Source organism: Mauremys reevesii, linkage group 15 (assembly GCF_016161935.1).
Source record: "Mauremys reevesii isolate NIE-2019 linkage group 15, ASM1616193v1, whole genome shotgun sequence".
In the NCBI taxonomy this organism is placed as follows: Eukaryota; Metazoa; Chordata; order Testudines; family Geoemydidae; genus Mauremys; species Mauremys reevesii.
In genome coordinates this window covers 12,156,957-12,175,720 of record NC_052637.1, presented here as the reverse complement: position 1 = coordinate 12,175,720, position 18,764 = coordinate 12,156,957, and the positions used below count along the sequence as shown (strand labels likewise).

The 18,764-nt window shown below is 52.8% G+C and overlaps 1 pseudogene; it reads right to left on the bottom strand.

Annotated features, from left to right (window-relative positions):
* Positions 1-1,655: 1,655 nt before the first annotated feature.
* LOC120383794 overlaps positions 1,656-18,764 on the bottom strand; it is a 118,286-nt pseudogene continuing 101,177 nt past the window's right edge.

The window sequence follows — 18,764 nt, the reverse complement described above, 5'->3', positions numbered from 1 at the left end:
TAGAGTAGGAGGGACTGAGTAGTTTGGGTTTGGAAGGGCAGAGGGGATCACTTGCACCTGTAGGGAGCCTGATGAGGTCACTAGCTCAGCACTGAGAAGAAAGCAGCAGCATAGAAGTCTGAATCAGGGAGCAGGAAGGGGGCTCCTCGTAGCTGCTGCTATGTTGTGATGCACCATAAAAAATCATAAAGACACTTGGTGGAGGTTCCCTGGCAGACTGAATGCTGCTTAATTCACACAGAGGTCAGCCAGCCAGGGGTTGCAGGAACTGATGGGGGAGCCCATTCAGAGTTAGAAATTTAAAAATGAACGTTTCCTGCAATCGCTTCATGACACTTCATGTGAGTGACAACACATTTATCTGTCCTGTCAGATAGATTAATATACAACATGGTTTTTACTATTTGCCAACATTTTTCCATGTAATAACACAATAAGATGGGATAAGAAACCACAGTAATTACACATAAGTCAGTGAGAAATAGGGAAAGGAACATAGATTTCTGAACGAAATTTTAGGGAAAAATTATCTAGTTTTAGATTAAAATGCCCATGTGTTAAAAACTAGGAAAAAACACATAGCTTCAGCAGCGCATGTCACCTCAACACCAGCAGACTGGATAAAAAGTACAGATGAATCCATCAAAAGATAATTTTAGGGTATTTATTTTCAAATAATCAAGGTACGTTTAGGGCACACTGCCATGAATAGCATATTGTGAATAAACCTTCAAAACTGAATTATGACATTGAAAATTTTCATAACATCACATTTAAAACAAAAAAGAGTCCTAGCAATGTTATGTGCCTCCCCTCAGACTCCGCTCAGTAGCTCTTCAAGAAATTAGGTTCAATCACTAATTTCAAGGAATTAGACCAATCGGTCACTATTTTTACAGAGCATTCCAGAAGATGGTGGACAGAGAACCCAGAGGAATTGTGATGAATTTCCTGGAGCAACTTTCTTTGCTTTGTACTCTAAACCTCACATGACAACCACAATATCACCCTTTCGACTGATTTATGGCTGAGAAGAAAGGTTTGCCAAGGAAGATTCACCAAATTTCATGTCATGTGAAGTGCCAGCGTCTTTAATACAATTAAGTTAATTTGTGATGATTCAGTAAAGGAATACAACCCCTTTTGAGGTTGGGGACTATGTTTTGTTAATTGATGTGACAAAATGAAAGGAAGGCTCACATCTTGATTACGTAGCTAGAAACTTAAAAATAGCATGAATTAATGCTGACAGAAGTTTAAATATTATATAATCTTGTGTGAGTTAACTTAAATATATTGCTTAATTATATCATTTTTTCACCTATTAATTTTCAAAACTGTAGTGCAGGAGGTGGGTATATGTGTCCTGCCTTCCCGAGAGAAGGAGTCAAGACAATAAAAAAGGGGGAGGGGAAGAGATAGACCAGCTGCACATGTGTGTAATTGTGATGTTTATGACACATGTATATTGCAATAAACAACCAGTCTGACAATTTAATCATTTATTTTGTTAAGATAAATATTTTGGATTTCTTGAAATTCCACAGTTGAAATACCAATGACGTTATTTAGAGAAGTTAAACTTCAATATAGATTTGAGGGAAGAATAAAAAAAATGTAAATAATTCCATTTCTAACAGTGTTTAGATGCTTGTTTTTGAAATACTGTTGAAATGTAAATTAAAATACTCTTGTATTTACACCTTGTTACAATAATATTTTCTAGATTAGAATAATCTTTTTTCTTTCATAGTTTACACTGAGATTTCACAGGGGTAGAAAATTGTGACCAGAGTGAATGATCCCCATGCACCCCCATCTGCTACCCCTGGGGCAGGGGACGGGGAAAGGTGGGGGCTGGGGGTACCCAGGGGTCTGGTTTTTGACTGGAATCTCCCATTGAAAAGGGAAACTGGCAGCATCCAGTCAGCACAAAAAGTCCAGTTACCTACAGTAACTGGGCTCCAGCACTGGGAGTGGGAAGAGCAGCAGTGCCAGGAGGGGTCAGTCTGTGCTGCGGGGTCACTGTCAGGGACCGAGATTCCCTCCGGCCTGAGCTGGGACCGGGCAGATTATCAGGGGAGCCGCATTTGTACCCCCAGCATTGGGACAAGGATTGAAATAAGGGCGGAGCGTCCCAGAGAATGTGGCTGTGAAAGTGAAGAGATGGGACATATCAGTCACATTATAAAATGTGACCTTGCCCTCCTCATAGTCCACGAAAATCCCCACTCGGCTGGGCCTGACGGTCACGGGGAAGGGGATCCTGGGGTAAGTGCAGACCTTGTATCCCCCATCCCGCAGCCGCAGGGCCCAGTATCCATCCTCGGGTGTGACTGTGACCCACCCCTTCCTGCTCACAGATTCCCTACAAACCCCCAGGTCCCATTTCATCTTGTCTCCCACCTCCACCTCCCAGTAACGCCTCCCGCCCATGAACCCCTCAGTGCCCAGAACAATGGGATAAGAATCAAATCTCTCAGGGTTGTCGGGCAGATCCTGGCGTGTGTCTCCATGTCTCACATGTTTCCGATCCTCAGACAGGACGAGGTTGGGATGAGCCGTGTCTGGATCCAGAGTCACGTCCACTGGGGAGAGAGTCACAGAGTCAGTGCTGGGGGCAGGGGCTGGAATCAAAGGGAAATTAACTTGTGTCCCATTAATTGCTGGGAGTATGTTGATTGAGGGGAGTCAGGGCCCATCTGCCCATGAGAGCAAACTTGAGGGGAACAACAGGAGGGTGTGTGGGGGGGAGGTGTCAGTGGTGGGAGGGGAGGGGCCAGGCTGATGCTGGGAGAGGAAAGGGGAGGGGCAGAGATGAGTGAGGGGAGGTGCAGGCACAAGAACAATGGTGGGCAAGGGAAGGAGCAGGCACCATCAGTGTTGGGGGGGAGAAGGGCAGGTTCCAGGGGTAAGAAGAAGGGGACAGACCCCAGGGGGCACAGGGAAGCAAAGGAGGGGGCAGGTAGCAGGGGGCAAAAGGGTGTAAGGGAATGGGGGAGCTCCAAGGGGCAGGGGAAATGAGGAGAGGGGTGCACTCCAGAGGGGCAGATGGGAGTTGAGGGGAGAGACAGGTGCCAGGGGTGGGGAGATGAGGAGTGGGGCAGGCACCAGGATCATGCGGGGAGTGGGGAAGGGAACAGGCAGGCACCAGGGGGACAGAGTGAGGCAGGAACCTGTAGGAGAGGCAGTGGCTAGGGGAGGGATGGTCACTGGAGGGCAGAGTCGGGAGAGGGGAGGGGCTGGTGCCAGGGGACAGAGTGGGGGGGGGGGCGGAATGGAAGGGGTGGGGCCGGTAGAGGGTGGATGATGGGAGGGGTGGGCACCAGGGGGCCAAAGGGGGGCAAGAGAAGGAGGTTGCACCAGGGGACACAAGGGGTGAATGGAGGGACAGGCACTAGGGAGCCAGAGGGGGTGAAAAAGGAGGGGTTGGCACCGGGGGCTAGAGGGGAGCAAGGGAAGGGGCGGGCATGACGTGGGCAAAGGAAGGAGGGGGAAGGCGCAGGTGACCAGGGGACAAAAGCAGTGAGGGGTGGGGCAGGCACCAGAGGGGAATGGGGAGTGAGGGGAGGGTGGGCACCAAGCGGGTGGTGGTGGGAAGGGGCAGACCCCAGGAGGGTTGGGGGGGTCAAGCAGAGGACCAGACGCAAGGAGGGCAGGGCGGGAGGTGAGGGAGCAGTTGAGCACAAGAGGGGCAGAGAGAGGAGTGTGGAAAAGGGGAGGCCCTACAAGGACAGAGGGTGTGAAGGGAGGTGTGGGAACCAGGGCAGCCAAGGGAACATGTGGGGAGGAGCAGGACCTAGAGGGTAGAAGGAGTGAGGAAAAGGGATGAACTAGAGCACAGGGGGTGAGGAAGGAGCTTGTGCTGGGGGCAAGGGGAGGGGGTCATTGTGGGAGAAGGAAGAGGCAGGCACTGGGGGGCAGAGTGGGGGAGAGGTGGGCACTGGGAGGACAGTGTTGGCGTTTGGGATGGGGCAGGGACCAGGGCCAACAAGGGGCAAGGGGAGGGGGAGGCAGGAGGGGGTAGAGGGAACAAGGGAAGGGGTGGGTGCCAAAGGGGCAGGGGTTGGGGAAGGTGCCAGGGGATAAAAGGGGAGGGAAAGGGACAAGAAAAGGAGGAAAAGGGGGGAGGGCAGAAGTGGGTGATGGGGGGGACAGTAGGGAGAGAGGAGTGGGTGATGGGGGGGGATAGTGGGGAGAGAGGAATGGGCACCAGGCAGGAAGGGGGAAAAGGAGGGGCAGGTGCCAGGGGGATTGAACAGGGGGCAGACAAAAGGAGGGCAGTGGGGAGGGGCTGACACCAGTGGGGCAGAGGCCGGGGTGAGTAGACAGGAGGACTCCAGATGGGCAAAGGGGATCAGAATGGGGCTAGAAGAAGGGTGGGCACAGGTGGGCGAGGGTTGGGATGGGGGTGAGGAGAAGGGTGGAAGCCAGGAGAGCAGAGGAGGATGAGGGGTGGGGTGGGAATCGGGGGCGAGGGCAGTGGCAGGCACAGGAGGGCAGATGCAGGCAACGGGGAGGGTGAGAGACATGGGATTAGAGGGGGAAAGGGAGAGGTGGATGCCAGGGGATCAGGCCCGCCAAAGGGGTGGGGGTGGGGCAAAGGCAGCAATTGCCCAGGGGCCCAGGGATGTAAAAGGGCCCAAGGGACCCCAGCCTCCACTAGCAGCGCTTCCTGCCCACCCTCGCTGCACCCCACTCTCGAAAGCGGCTGGCAGCACAGCACGTCCCTGCGGCCCCTGGGGGGTGGGCTCCACCTGCTACCCCCGCTCTGAGCACTGACTCCGCAGCTTCCATTAGCCGGGAACTGCGGCCAATGGGAGCTGTGGGGGCGGGGCCTGCTGGCAGCAGTATTGGAGACCCTCTGGCCCCACCGCCTAGGAGCCGCTGCCAGAGCGGTGTGCCGGTCCCTTTCGGGAGACACCCGAGGTAAGTGTTGACCTCCTGACCCCACCCTGCATCCCAACCCGCGTCCTAGGCTAGGGCCCACACTCCCTCCCAGAGCCTGACTCCACACACCTCCTCCTGCGCCCCAACCCCCTGCCCCAGCCTGGTGAAAGTGAGTGAGGGTGGGGAAGAGCAAGCGACAAAGGGAAGGAGGATGGAGAGTGCAGGGGTGGGGCCTCAGAGAAGGGGTGGCACAAGGGTGTGGCCTCAGGGAAGGGGCTGAGCCAGGGTCTTTGGGTTTGCGTGATTAGACAGTTGGCAACCCTACCAGGTGGGCATGTGGAAGCCTTGGCCGTGCCAGAAGAGCGTGGCCAGCAAGGCAGCTGGTAGCTCGCTGGACCCCAGCCAGCGTAGGCGCAGCACCGCCCTAATGTCAGGCGAACGGCGCCCACACGGGCACAGCGTGTGCATGCCTGGGGCCCAGAATTGCTGTCAGGAGGGCTGCAGGCGGTAGAAGGGGGTGAAGTGGTGGGTGGGCCCCAGGGTTCAGATGGCATTTGGGGGAGAGGGGCAGGTGCCAAGAGGTCAGGGGGACAAAGGGATGGGGAGTTCTAGATGGGCAGAGGCACGTGCCAGGGAGATAAAGTGAGGGGAGAGGGGCAGGGGACAAGGGGAGCAGAAAGGGGTTGAAAGGAGGGAGTGGAGGATAGGGGCAGGGGCCAGGTGATCACAGGGGTGAGGGAAGGTTACGGGAGAGGCAGGTGCCATGGGTGTAGAGGAGTGAAGGGGGCAGGCCCCAGGGAATCTCTGTTGGTCTGGGGCCGTGTGTGGTTGGTTTGCTACTAAGAGCAGATTGGTGCCATCCCCACACAAAGGACAAAGACACAGTAATCAGATAATCAAATCTCTAGGGATTGTCAGGCAGATCTTGGTGTGTGTCTCTGCACCTCACCTGTTTTCAATCCTCAGACAGGATCCTGCTTCCTCCATCTGGGAGAAACTGCACCAGGGGCCAGTCCCAGTTCACACCCACACAGTGCATCTGCACTAGGGGTTTGCAGTGGGCACTGACATGGCTGAGACACTGCTGTGCCGGGGGCCATAACCCCTCCCCTCCTTGGGGTTATGGATCAATAATTAACTCTGGGCATAGGCGCCAACTTTCTCTGGCACCGGCGGGTGCTCGTGCCCCCCTGCCCCTGGCACCGCCCTGACTCCACCGTTTCCCGCCCCTGGTCCCACCCCAATTCCAACCCCTTGCCCAAAGTCCCACCCCAACTCCACCCCATCCCTGCCTTTATTGGATCCCTTCCTCAAATCCCCGCCCTGGCCCCGCCTCTTCCCCCATGTGCCACATTCTCCCTCATCCCACCTCCCTCCCTCCTTGACCTGTGAAATAGCTGTTTCGCGGCTCAAGCGCTGGAAGGGAGGAGGCGGAGGTGAGCTGGAGTGGGGGGGGGAAGCTGCCGGTGGATGCTGAGGCACCCATGGAGTCAGCGCTTATGACTCTGGGCTCCCAGGTGGGGCCTGACCCACTGGGCTACAGAGTCAGTCTCATTCCCACGCTCTGGCCCAGTGCCCATGGCAGTGTTTAGACACAGCGGGACAACTGCAGCAGGAGATATTGAGGGAGCCCCACATCAGAGCCCAGCAGTTCCAGCCCTCACCTTAGGGGGAAGACCCACATTCTAATTCCTGCCCCACATCGCATGGGGGGATTGATCCTGGGGCTCCCAGCTGAGGGATCAGCCATTGGGCAAAAAGGCTAGAAGGGAAGCGGCAGGTGGCATCTTTTTCTGTTCATTGAAACTATTCAGCAAACTCAACATGAATTGGCGAATAGTTTCAGTTGACCGGAAATATAATATTTCTGCAAACAAACTATTTGCACCCAAATTTCACCCAATTCCACTGCAAACCTGTCTGAGTAACTTAGGAGCCCAAATCCCAGTGACTTGCAATGAGTGACTGTCAACACTCCCAGAAACACACAGTTACGGGCAGGCCAGGCTCAGGACATCAGCTATGAAACACTCCAGAGATGCTATTTAATTTGCCCTGGATAGAAAAAGTCCCCCTGGACTCCTGATCTCACCCCCACAAATCAGGCTGAAAATGGAGACTCGGCTCCAGCCTGAACTCTCTGCCCAGAGCCATTTGTCCCATGGGCTCTGCCAGGAGCACAGACTCTCTGCAGATGCACCTGGGCATCTCCTGGAGCGGATAATGGCCACAGAGACCATCTCAGAGCTCCAGGGGCTCAGGTGTCTCCATCTAACGACTCTGCCAGCCACCCCCCTCACTCCCATTAACCAGCCCTGGGATAGACACACTGGGAACTTTCACACCCAGACTCTAGAGACACTTTGGGTTCATCTACACAGCCTGCAGCAGTGAGTCTTGGAACAGGGTGGACAGATTCAGGCTTGTGGGGATCCCTCTTTGGCACTAAAAATAGCCACGTAGACATTCAGGCTCAGGCTGGAGCTCAGGCTCTGAAGCCCAGGGTGGAGCCGGGTCTGCCCCTCACAGCGCCTACATTGTCTGTCTCCATGTCCTCTTCACTCCATTCCTGGGATGGGGAACAGCAGCCCCAGGGCCCCTCCCTTCACCCCCAGGGCAGGGGAGTGAGAGCTCTCAGCCACCTGGGCAGTGGGTCCTCCCAGCACCAATTCCTGAGTCAGTGTGAAACTGTCTCCACCCAGAGAGCTCTGCACACCCCGCAAATACACAGATGTGTATGGGCACCGAATCTGTGGGTATTCTGAGGCTGCAGCACCCATGAGAAAAAAAATGGTGGGTGCTGATCATGCACTGGCAGCCCTGCCAATCAGCACCTCCCCTCCTGCCTGCCACGATCCGCTGGTCAGCAGCCTGCAGGAGGCACTGGGGTGAGTAGGAGAAGCAATGGCAGGGCGTGCATTGGGGAGGGGCGGAACAGGGTGGGAAGAGGCAGGGCGGGGCTGGGGCCTGGGGCAGTGTGGGGGTCGAGCACCCTCTGGCACATTAGAAAGTTGGCACCTCTGGCCCCTGGGATCAGGATCTGGGATGGTCCTCTCCCTAGGAGTCACGGAAGCTCCCTAAAAGCAGAGGGGTCACCAGAGCCTGAACCATGGTCCTGCCCACCCATGCCACCCCTTCTCCCCAAGCCTCTGTCCACACACTACCCCTGCTCCCCGTGCTGCCTCTTCCCCACAAGACCCTGACCCCCCAGTCGCTTCTCTCTAACTCTAACCCTAACCCTCATGGCCAGTAAAAAGTGGGAGGCCTAACTCTCTCACTTTTAAAAGTGATGGAGCCATGGCCCCCTGTTACCCCTCTTCTGGTGCCCCTTACTCACCCCCTCCCACCCCAGGAGGAGAGGAGCCTTGGGGCAGTGTCAGTGAGTTCAGTACTGGGGGTACGAGTGGGGTTTACACCCTGACTGCTGGAGCTCTGTGTATCGAGGGTACAAGGACGTCACGGTGGCCGTGTGAGCCCCCCACTGTCCTGCCACCATGAGGCTGCCGTTAATGTGAGTTACAATGTGAGCTCCTGTCTGCTGGGAACCGGACTCTCAGCCTGGGCTGAGGTCAGTGACTGGGGAGTGAAAGGTCCCAGCTGCCCTCACTGCCCCCCTGAGCCAGTTGGTTCCCCCTGCAGTGCAATAACAGCGATGCTCACAGTTGGTGACACTCCCAGCGGGTAGAGCGAGGGCCTGTCCAAGGAGCAGTGGGTGCAATCTGCTGCAAGGGAGACTGAGGGTGGAGATGAGGACACACTTCCTAACTCTCAGGGCTGTGAAGCTCTGGATCAGGCTCCAAGGGAGGTTGTGGGATCCCCGTCACTGGGTGTTTGTAGGAACAGGACAAACCCCTGCCAGGGCTGGTTTAGGCCCTGCCCCAGCACGGGGGGCTGGACTAGGTGACCTCTCGAGGTCCCTTCCAGCCCTGCATTGCTCTGGTTCTAGGTTACAGCTGTTCTGGGGTGGGCCCAGAGGGCTCTAAGCCTGGTGTGGGGGAGTTAACACAGTTAGTGACCTGGCAGCTCAGTTTTCCTGCCAGGAGCCTGTGTAAGGACAAGGATTAAAAAAGCAGCCGAGCACCAGCCATTAGCTGAGAAGCAGGAAGTCACATCCTCACATTCCATCTAAATTACATTAAAACAATGCAAGATGGGGCTGTTAAGAAGGAGATCCTGTCCTAAAGGTACCCACAATCACCAGATAAAGAAACAGATCTTAAGATGGTTAAAGAAAACATAGTTTGACAGGATTCTGTCTGGCAAGAAATCACTTAACAGTTGTGGTTGTGAAATCCTCATTTCTTTCATTATGGTCCCCACTCCCTATTGTTTATCTGTATGGCCTCTATCTGGTTCTCTAATTGTTCCTGTTTGCTGTATAATTAATTTTGCTGGGTGTAAGTTAATTTGGGTAGCGGGATATAATTGGTCAGAGAATTATGTTACAATATGTTAGCACTGGTCAGATAGAGTTCAATAAAATGCCTGGTTAAGGTATAGCTAAGGAGGATTCAAGTTTCACTATATAAACTGGGGTCCAAGGAGGAGACCTGCTGGGAAGAGAAGAATAAGAAGAAAAAACCTGGAAGAAGAAAATCTCACCCCCAAGACTCAGCATAAGATCAGAGCTGTTAAGAATCCTCTGCACAACCGTGACGTGCAGCAACTAGGACCCAGACAAGACCAACCTTGACTGGCCAACAGGGAAAGTCTGCCTGCATGATCAGGATTGGTGAGCATGGCATTGTTTGCTTAATGTGTATTCTGCTTGGTAATTGTTAATAAACAGAAGATCAGGATATTACTGTGTAAGGCTCTTTCACTGGTAAAAGGTCCGGCACACCTGCAGAAGTAGTATACACCCAGAGCCCTACGTATAGGGAAAGGGGGTGGGTACTTACATTGACCAGGTTAGTTACACCCTGAGCCCTGTGAATTGGGCACGGGTGGCCCTGAGCCCTACGAATTAGGCACGGGTGGGTGCTTTTCTCCTGGAGCCCTACGGACTGGGAAAAGGTGGGGTGTCCTAATGTGCGCAGGTAACACTTGGGCTGGTACGGGGCTGGCTGCCTGTACCCAGCTCAACTGGGTGTTACTGTGCTGTGTGGACAGGACCTAGGGTTGGCACCTGTTAAGGTTTTTCCAGGATCATCCCTTTGTTCAGGTCACTGTCCTGGGAAATCTGTGAGTCTGCCCAGGACATGACAAGTCCTGGGTGTCAGTGGCTGTAGCGGGGAGCTGCGGGGTGTCGGTGCTGCACAGAGGGAGCTCTGGGTCCAGAGAGTCTGGGAGCCATGAGAACAGGGCAACTTGGGAGCAGTGAGTGAGATGGGGAGCTCGGGGCCAGCAGGGCCCATTCACCACCACACAGGTACCAGCTGTGGGGGTCACCGCTGAGGGTAGCAGGGGACATTTAGTGCCATGTCCTACTTGGTGAGGTTGGTGCCTGGGGCAGTCAAACTAATAGGAGCCTGCAGGGGCTGGTGCCCTCTCCCGGGGGTGAGATAGGGACACAGTGCCCTGGGTAGGGGGGACAGGTGGTATACATGGAGCAGAGGTGGCAACCCTAACAGGACCCCTAACAGTATTTGTGTAACTGTCCTGGGCACCTACCCACCCAGCTTGGCATGGTATGTGACAAGATGGCCAATGTAGTATGGTGGGTCCTGCGCTTTTCTTGGTGGGGGGTTAAGATACCACCCTTGACCCTGCTCTTGGGGAACCAAGGGCTCCACTAGTGGCCCAGGAAGGTGGTAAAGGAGGGAAGCGGGTCTGGTTTGCGCCTCACTCAGCGTCCCAGCCCCTCTCAACCCCTGTGGGTCCTTATCCTCTTCCCTCTTGGGTGGGGCACCTTCAGTCCTTGGACTCTGGGAGAGGGAGTCTCCCTCCCCTGTGGGCCACCCTCACTCAAGTTTTCTGATCTTCCAAGTTTCACAACACATCTCCAAGCTCCAGTCCTTTCTTCTTCCTCCTCCCCTGAGGGCCTGAAACAGGGGGCTTTATTAGGTTGCTAACAGGGCCTTAATTGAGTACAGGTGCTCCAATTAACCCATAGCAACCCTCCCTAATCTACAGGGAACCATGCCTTAATTAGCCTAGAGCTTTTATACTTCCCCTCCACCACTCTCCCACTACTTCCTGGCCCTTCTGTATCACAGGTAGGATACCCTGAAGTGCATGGACACCTGGGCCAATGGTGGTGTAATATGTGCACACAGCCGCTGGAGCTGCCCAGACTCTCCCAGAATGCACCAGGGCACACACACGGTCAGGTAGCAGGCTGGGAGCAAACACACACATACAGAGACAGCTCTGCCACGGCTGTGAGGCAGAAAAGCTGCTGGGTCAGCACAATTTGTTGTAACTGGGTTAAGGGAGTGTCACAAGCTGGTTATAAAAATGTATTTGCTCTTGCAGTGGGGACAGGGCCTTCCTCACCCCAAATCCAGGGGGACATTGAACAGCTCCTGTCTGGGCATGTTACATGAGAAGAAAATTGTGGCTAAAGCTCGGTCTGATCCTGCTGCTGGGAAGAGAGAGCTTGGCAGTTCAGTTCAATTATGGACAGATAAAAATGTCCATCCTGCAGAGCCCAGGTACCCACTGCAAAGGTGACACCAGGGGGCAGTATTCCCTCACCAATCAGCCCTTTCCGAAAGTGGGCATGTCCCTGCTCTGCAATGAATCTGGCGGGTCTCCTGCCCCTTTCCATCCACCCCAGTGACATTGCTGTGTCCAGCCTATTGAATGTCATAGGAAAATGCTTTGTGCAAGGAAAGGAGCAGAGACCTCCCAGGGGGAGATGGGTCTCACCATGGATAAAACATCAGTGGTATGTACAGTACCTGCGTAGATCTGGGCGCGTCTCCATGCTGCAACCAAACACAGACAGAGGGTGAGAACTCCCCTGAACACCGACACGCTGAGCAGGAGACAATGTCACACAGGGTGATACTGGGGGGAATGGAACTTACTGAGCTCAGCATGGAGTTTGTCTAAAAATAAAACAAAGAGAAATGAGTCAATATCACATTATCTTGCAGAAGAGAATTGGGTCAAAAAGACCTTAAAGCAGGGAAATTAAAATCCTTAAACTCAGCCTGGAGGCTACATAAGGTGACCAGACAGCAAGTGTGAAAAACTGGGACAGGGGGTGGGGGATAATGCAGTAGAAGAGATCCTGAGGGAAGAACAAGCAGGATTTAGGAGTGGGAGAGGATGCGTTGATCAGATATTTGTACTACGTACGATAATGGAGCAATCTCTTGAATGGAACTCGCCACTGTTTATTAATTACCTCGACTTCGAGAAGGCATTTGATAGCGTCCACCATCCATCTCTCTGGAATATCTTAAAAATATATGGATTCCCTTCGAAAGTGATTAACATCTTCAAAGATATGTATAAGCAGCAAAGAATCCTGTGGCACCTTATAGACTAACAGATGTTTTGCAGCATGAGCTTTCGTGGGTGAATACCCACTTCTTCGGATGCAAGCAGTGGAAATTTCCAGGGGCAGGTGTGTATATATAAGCCAGCAAGAAGCAGGCTAGAGATAACGAGGTTAGATCAATCAGGGAGGATGGGGCCCTGTTCCAGCAGCTGAGGTGTGAAAACCAAGGGAGGAGAAACTGGTTCTGTAATTGGCAAGCCATTCACAGTCTTTGTTTAGTCCTAAACTGATGGTGTTAAATTTGCAAATGAATTGGAGCTCAGCAGTTTCTCTCTGGAGTCTGGTCCTAAAGTTTTTTTGCTGGAGGATGGCCACCTTAAAATCTGCTATTGTGTGGCCAGGGAGGTTGAAGTGTTCTCCTATAGGTTTTTGTATATTGCCATTCCTAATGTCTGATTTGTGTCCATTTATCCTTTTCCTTAGAGACTGTCCAGTTTGGCCGATGTACATAGCAGAGGGGCATTGCTGGCATATGATGGCATATATTACATTGGTGGACGTGCAGGTGAATGAACCGGTGATGGTGTGGCTGATCTGGTTAGGTCCTGTGATGGTGTTGCTGGTGTAGATATGTGGGCAGAGTTGGCATCGAGGTTTGTTGCATGGGTTGGTTCCTGAGCTAGAGTTACTATGCGGTGTGCAGTTGCTGGTGAGAATATGCTTCAGGTTGGCAGGTTGTCTGTGGGCGAGGACTGGCCTGCCACCCAAGGTCTGTGAAAGTGTGGGATCATTGTCCAGGATGGGTTGTAGATCCCTGATGATGCGGTGGAGGGGTTTGAGCTGGGGACTGTATGTGATGGCCAGTGGAGTCCTGTTGGTTTCTTTCTTGGGCTTGTCTTGCAGTAGGAGGCTTCTGGGTACACATCTGGCTCTGTTGATCTGTTTCCTTATTTCCTCATGTGGGTACTGTGGTCTTGAGAATGCTTGGTGGAGATTTTCTAAGTGTTGGTCTCTGTCTGCGGGGTTAGAGCAGATACGGTTGTACCTCAGTGCTTGGCTGTAGACAATGGATCTTGTGGTGTGCCCGGGATGGAAGCTGGAGGCATGAAGGTAGGCATAGCGGTCTGTAGGTTTTCGGTATAGGGTGGTGTTAATGTGACCACCACTTATTTGCACCGTGGTGTCTAGGAAGTGGACCTCCCGTGTAGATAGGTCCAGGCTGAGGTTGATGGAGGGGTGGAAGCTGTTGAAATCATGGTGGAATTTTTCTAGAGTCTCCTTCCCATGGGTCCAGATGATGAAGATGTCATCAATGTAGCGTAGGTAGAGAAGCGGCGTGAGTGGACAGGAGCTGAGGAAGCGTTGTTCCAGGTCAGCCATAAAAATATTGGCATATTGTGGGGCCATGCGGGTGCCCATAGCGGTGCCACTGATCTGGAGATATATATTGTCATTAAATTTGAAATAGTTGTGTGTGAGGATAAAGGCACAGAGCTCAGCAACCAGTTGTGCTGTGGCATCATCAGGGATACTGTTCCTGACAGCTTGTATTCCATCAGTGTGTGGGATGTTTGTGTAGAGAGCCTCTACATCCATGGTGGCTAGGATGGTGTTCTCTGGAAGGTCACCAATGCATTGTAGTTTCCTCAGGAAATCAGTGGTGTCACGGAGATAGCTGGGAGTGCTGGTAACATAGGGTCTGAGTAGGAGTCCACATATCCAGACAGTCCTTCAGTGAGAGTTCCAATGCCAGAGATGATGGGGCGTCCAGGATTACCAGGTTTGTGGATCTTAGGTAGTAGATAGAATAACCCTGGTCGAGGTTCTAAGGGTATGTTGATTTGTTCGGTGTTAGTGTAGGGAGTGTCCTGAGTAGATGGTGCAGTTTCTTAGTGTATTCCTCAGTGGGATCTGAGGGAAGTAGCTTGTAAAATTTGGTATTGGAGAGTTGTCTGATGGCCTCCTTTTGGTAGTCAGACCTGTTCATGATGACAACAGCACCTCCTTTATCAGCCTCTTTGATTATAATGTCAGGATGGTTTCTGAGGCTGTGGATGGCATTGCGTTCTGCACGACTTAGGTTGTGAGGCAAGCGATGTTGTTTTTCCACAATTTCTGCCTGTGCACGTCGGCGGAAGCATTCAATGTATAGGTCCAAACTGTCATTTCGACCCTCAGGAGGAGTCCATGTGGAGTTCTTCTTCTTGTGCTGTTGGTGGGAGGGTAACTGTGTATCAGTGCGCTGTTCAGTGTTGTCCTGGAAGTATTCTTTGAGTCGGAGACGGCGAAAGTAGGCTTCCAGATCGCCGCAGAACTGTATCATGTTGGTGGGGGTGGCAGGGCAGAAAGAGAGTCCCCGAGATAGGACAGACTGTTCTTCTGGGCTGAGTGTGTGGCTGGATAGATTGACGATATTGCTGGGTGGGTTAGGGGTATCACGGTTGTGGCCCCATGTGGCAGGTAGGAGTTTAGACAGCTTACAGTCCTTTTTCCTTTTTAGAGAGGTGAAGTGGGTAATGTAGATCTCCTGTCTTATTTTAGTGAAGTCCGTTTGTATGGAAGTTTGGTTATGATATGTATAAGATATGTATGCCGGCGATAAGTGCTGTGTTCGCCATGAAGGACAGCAGAGCGAGTGGTTTCATGTGAGAACGGGAGTTAGACAAGGGTGTGTTATTTCGCCCATCCTATTTCTTGTGGTCATAGATTGGGTGATGCGGAAAGCCACTGAAGATAGGCCAAGAGGGATCGTATGGGGACCCTCTGGTCATGTCAAAGACTGTGACTTTGCGAATGACATCGCCCTGATTTCAAGCTCTCAGACGGACCTCCAAGAGAAGACTGATAGAGTAGGTAGAGTAGCAAGGTGCGTAGGACTTAATATCCATGCCGGTAAGAGCAAAATAATGAAAGTAAAAACAGCCAGCTCGACGAAGACAGTGTTATGCGACGTAGAATTGGAGGAGGTGAACGACTTCAAATATCTTGGTAGTTACATATCGGCTGATGGCAATATTCAGAAGGAGATATCTACCAGAATCGGTCTTGCAGCAAATGCATTTTATAGACTTCAGAATATTTGGAGGTCAACCATCTTGCAAATGAGAACCAAGGTAGAGATCTACAGGTCGAATGTCCGCTCTGTGTTGCTCTATGCGGCGGAAACATGGAGGACCAACAAAAAGATAGAAAGTCGGCTTTGGGGCTTTGAAGGAAGGTGTCTTAGGCGAATTCTTAACATACATTGGCCGCAGCGTATCACCAATGTTGAAGTGAGCCGATTGACGGGCATCAATAATATAGTGGATGAAGCCAAACAACGAAGATGGAGGTGGCTGGGGCATGTGTTGAGAATGGATACTGACAGACACCCTCGTATTGCCCTACGATGGACACCACAAAGAAGAAGGAGGAGAGGTAGACCATTGGGGACGTGGTGAAGGACCATTGAAGAGGAAATGAAAGGTATGGGAATGAAGTGGGATGAAATCTGCTGTCTCGCTCAAGAACAAAATGAATGGAGGAGAGTGGTTGGCGCCTTATGCTCCACAGGGAGTAAATAAGAAGAAGAAGAATATAAGAAAAAGACCTAAAAATCGGGACTGTCCCTATACAATTGGGACATCTGGTCACCTTAAGGCTACATCAGCAGCCAGAGACCTGCAAGCCCTGAGCAACAAAGGAATCAGCAAGGGGAGAAATACTGTAACCCCACCTGGTCAGGTGCAGGCGATTGTTAGAGCCAAACAGGGATTCCTCTGCAAGTGGAAAATATTAACCCTGTGAAGCCAGCAGAAAGGAGCATGCAGTACATCGTGTGAAGTGCATGATGGGAATTAGGAGGCTAACATGGAATTAGCAGAGTGAACAGCCAGAGGTATAAAACAAATACCAGGGAATTATTTCAGTCCATCAGAATCAGGAAGCCTGTGAGAGAATGGATGGGTCCCCTGGATCAGAAGCAGGGAAACGGAGCAATTGTGGAGGGTAAGGACAATGCTGAGAGACTGACTGGTTTCCTTGCATCAATTTCCACCACAGAGGTTGCTGGGGAGAGACCTGCCCTGGGGAGGACCATGCCCTGCTCTGTTCAGGAAATAAAGACCAGGAATCGAAGCGTGAAGAGGAGATATTGGAACAAACTGACAAACTAAAGAGCCAGCAGCCACCAAGAGCCGTGTAGATCCCTGCCAGATAGCAAATCCCAGGAGCTCTCGAATGACATCAGATGATAGGGCTGAGCTGCTAACAATAATATGCATCTCTCATTAAAATCAGCTATACGTCTGGAGGATTAGAGGGCTGGGGATGTTATAGCCAATTTCAAAATTTTGGTAGGCGTAATCCTGAGAACTACAGCCCAGTGAGCCTTACGTCAGTGCCCGGTACACAGGTTGAAACAAGAACTAAAAGAGATTCTAAAACAGCTACATGAGAATGACAGGATAAGATCTGACTAGCAGAGCTGGAAAGGAAACTTGTGTCCCACTAACCTATTACATTGCTTTAAGTATGTCAGTAAAATAGTGCACAAAGGAGACTCCATTGGCCTAACTGATGTGGACTTTCACAAGCCTTTAACAATGTTCCTCATGAAAGGTTATTAAGGAAACTAAGTCATCATGGGGTGAGGGGTAAAGTATTGTTCTGGATCAGAAACCAGCTCAAAGACAGAAAACAAAGAACAGGAATAAATGGTGATTTTTTTATAATAATACTAGGATATACCTATTTCCTAGAACTGGAAGGGGCCTTGAAAAGTCATTGAGTCCAGCCCCCTGCCTTCACTAGCAGGACCAAATACTGATTTTTGCTCCACATCCCTAAGCGGCCCCCTCAGGCATTGAGCTCACAACCATGGGTTTAGCAGGCCAATGCTCAAACCACTGAGCTATCCCTCCCCCTTTCATGGAAAAAGAGTTAACAGTGGGGTGCCTCAATGTTGGGTCTTCGGTTAGGACAGGTGTTCACTATAGTTATCAGTGACTTGGAAAAAGGGATAAGCCGAGAGGTGGCAACATTTGCAGATGTCACAGAACTATTTAGGTTAAACAAGGCCAGAGAAATCTTGAGTTATTTCAGACGGACCAAGCTTGGGCAACACGACAGTTGATGAAATTCAGTATTGATCAAAGTAAGGTCAGGCACATTGCAAGGAATCATTAGAGCTATTCAGACTGGTTATAGGGTTCTAAATTAACTGTAACTACTCAGGAAAGAGACCCAGGCATCATTGTGCACAGTTCCATGAAGATCTCTGCTCAGTGTGCAGCAATGGTTTAAAGAATGAAGAGTTAGGATGCAGAAAGAACAAGATAGAAAACTATATTTATCTAGTCCCTCACCTGAGCACTGTGACAGTACTGGTCACCCCATCTCAGAAAGGCAGGGCCGGCTCTAGGTTTTTTGCCACCCCAAGCAAAAAAAAAATTTGGTTGCCCCCCACCCTAGCCCTGGGCTCCCCCTTGCACCCTCCTGCCACCCCATCCCTGGGCTCTCACCCCACCCGCACCCCCTGCTGCCCCAGCTCTGGGCTCCCCCCCACCAGTGCTGACTCTGCTTGCTCTCCCCTTGCCTCCAGCTGGTCTGGCGCTGGTAGGGTCAGGGTAAGCAGTGGGGCTCCTGAGCCACACCTCAGCCGAGGGTCCCTCCAGCCGGGGCTCCCGCCTCCAGGACCGGCTGGGACCTGGGAGGGCAGAGCCGGGGGACTGCCTGGCAGAGGGCTGAGGAGTCAGAGCAGGGCAGCCCCAGAGTGAGCGGAGTCCCGGACAGCAGGATGCCGGCCCCGTATGGCAGCACCCCAGTCACCGGTCCCCTCTATGTCCCTGCTGCTGCTGCTGCTCCTGGCCGCCCTGCCGCAGTCCCTGGGTAGCTCAGGCCACTTCGCCCAGCCCCAGCTGCAGCACTGGGGGACGGCCACCCTGCAGCACTGGCAGGCAGCTCTGTGCGCCGCGCAGGGTGGCCCCCAGCCTGAGTGTCCAACGCTCAGAGCCCACCTGGCCACAAGGTGTGGGTGCTGCTCCCCGATGCAAACCACAGTGGCCCCTGGGCGTCCCCCACGCAGGACGCGCTGCTGCTGCTGCCAGGGCCACCCCTAGTATGTGCTTGGTTTGCAGGGGCGGCTCTACATATTCCGCCACCCCAAGCAGTCATGCGCGGGAGGCGCCCCGGAGCCCCGGGAGCAGCGGACCTCCCGCGGGCTTGACTGGTGAGGGTCCGCTAGTCGCGCGGCTCGGCTGGACCTCCCGGAGCTGCGGGCGGTTCGCTGGTCCGGCGGCTGTGGTTGAGCTGCCGCAGTCATGCCTGCGGGAGGTCCAGCTGACCCGCGCGACCAGCGAACTGTCCGCAGTCACGCCTGCGGGAGGTCCACTGGAGCCGCGGGAGGAGCGCCCCCTCCGCAGTCATGCCTGCGGCAGGTCCGGTCGTCCCGGGGCTCCGGTGGACCTCCCGCAGGCGTGACTGCGGCAGGTCCGCCGGCCCA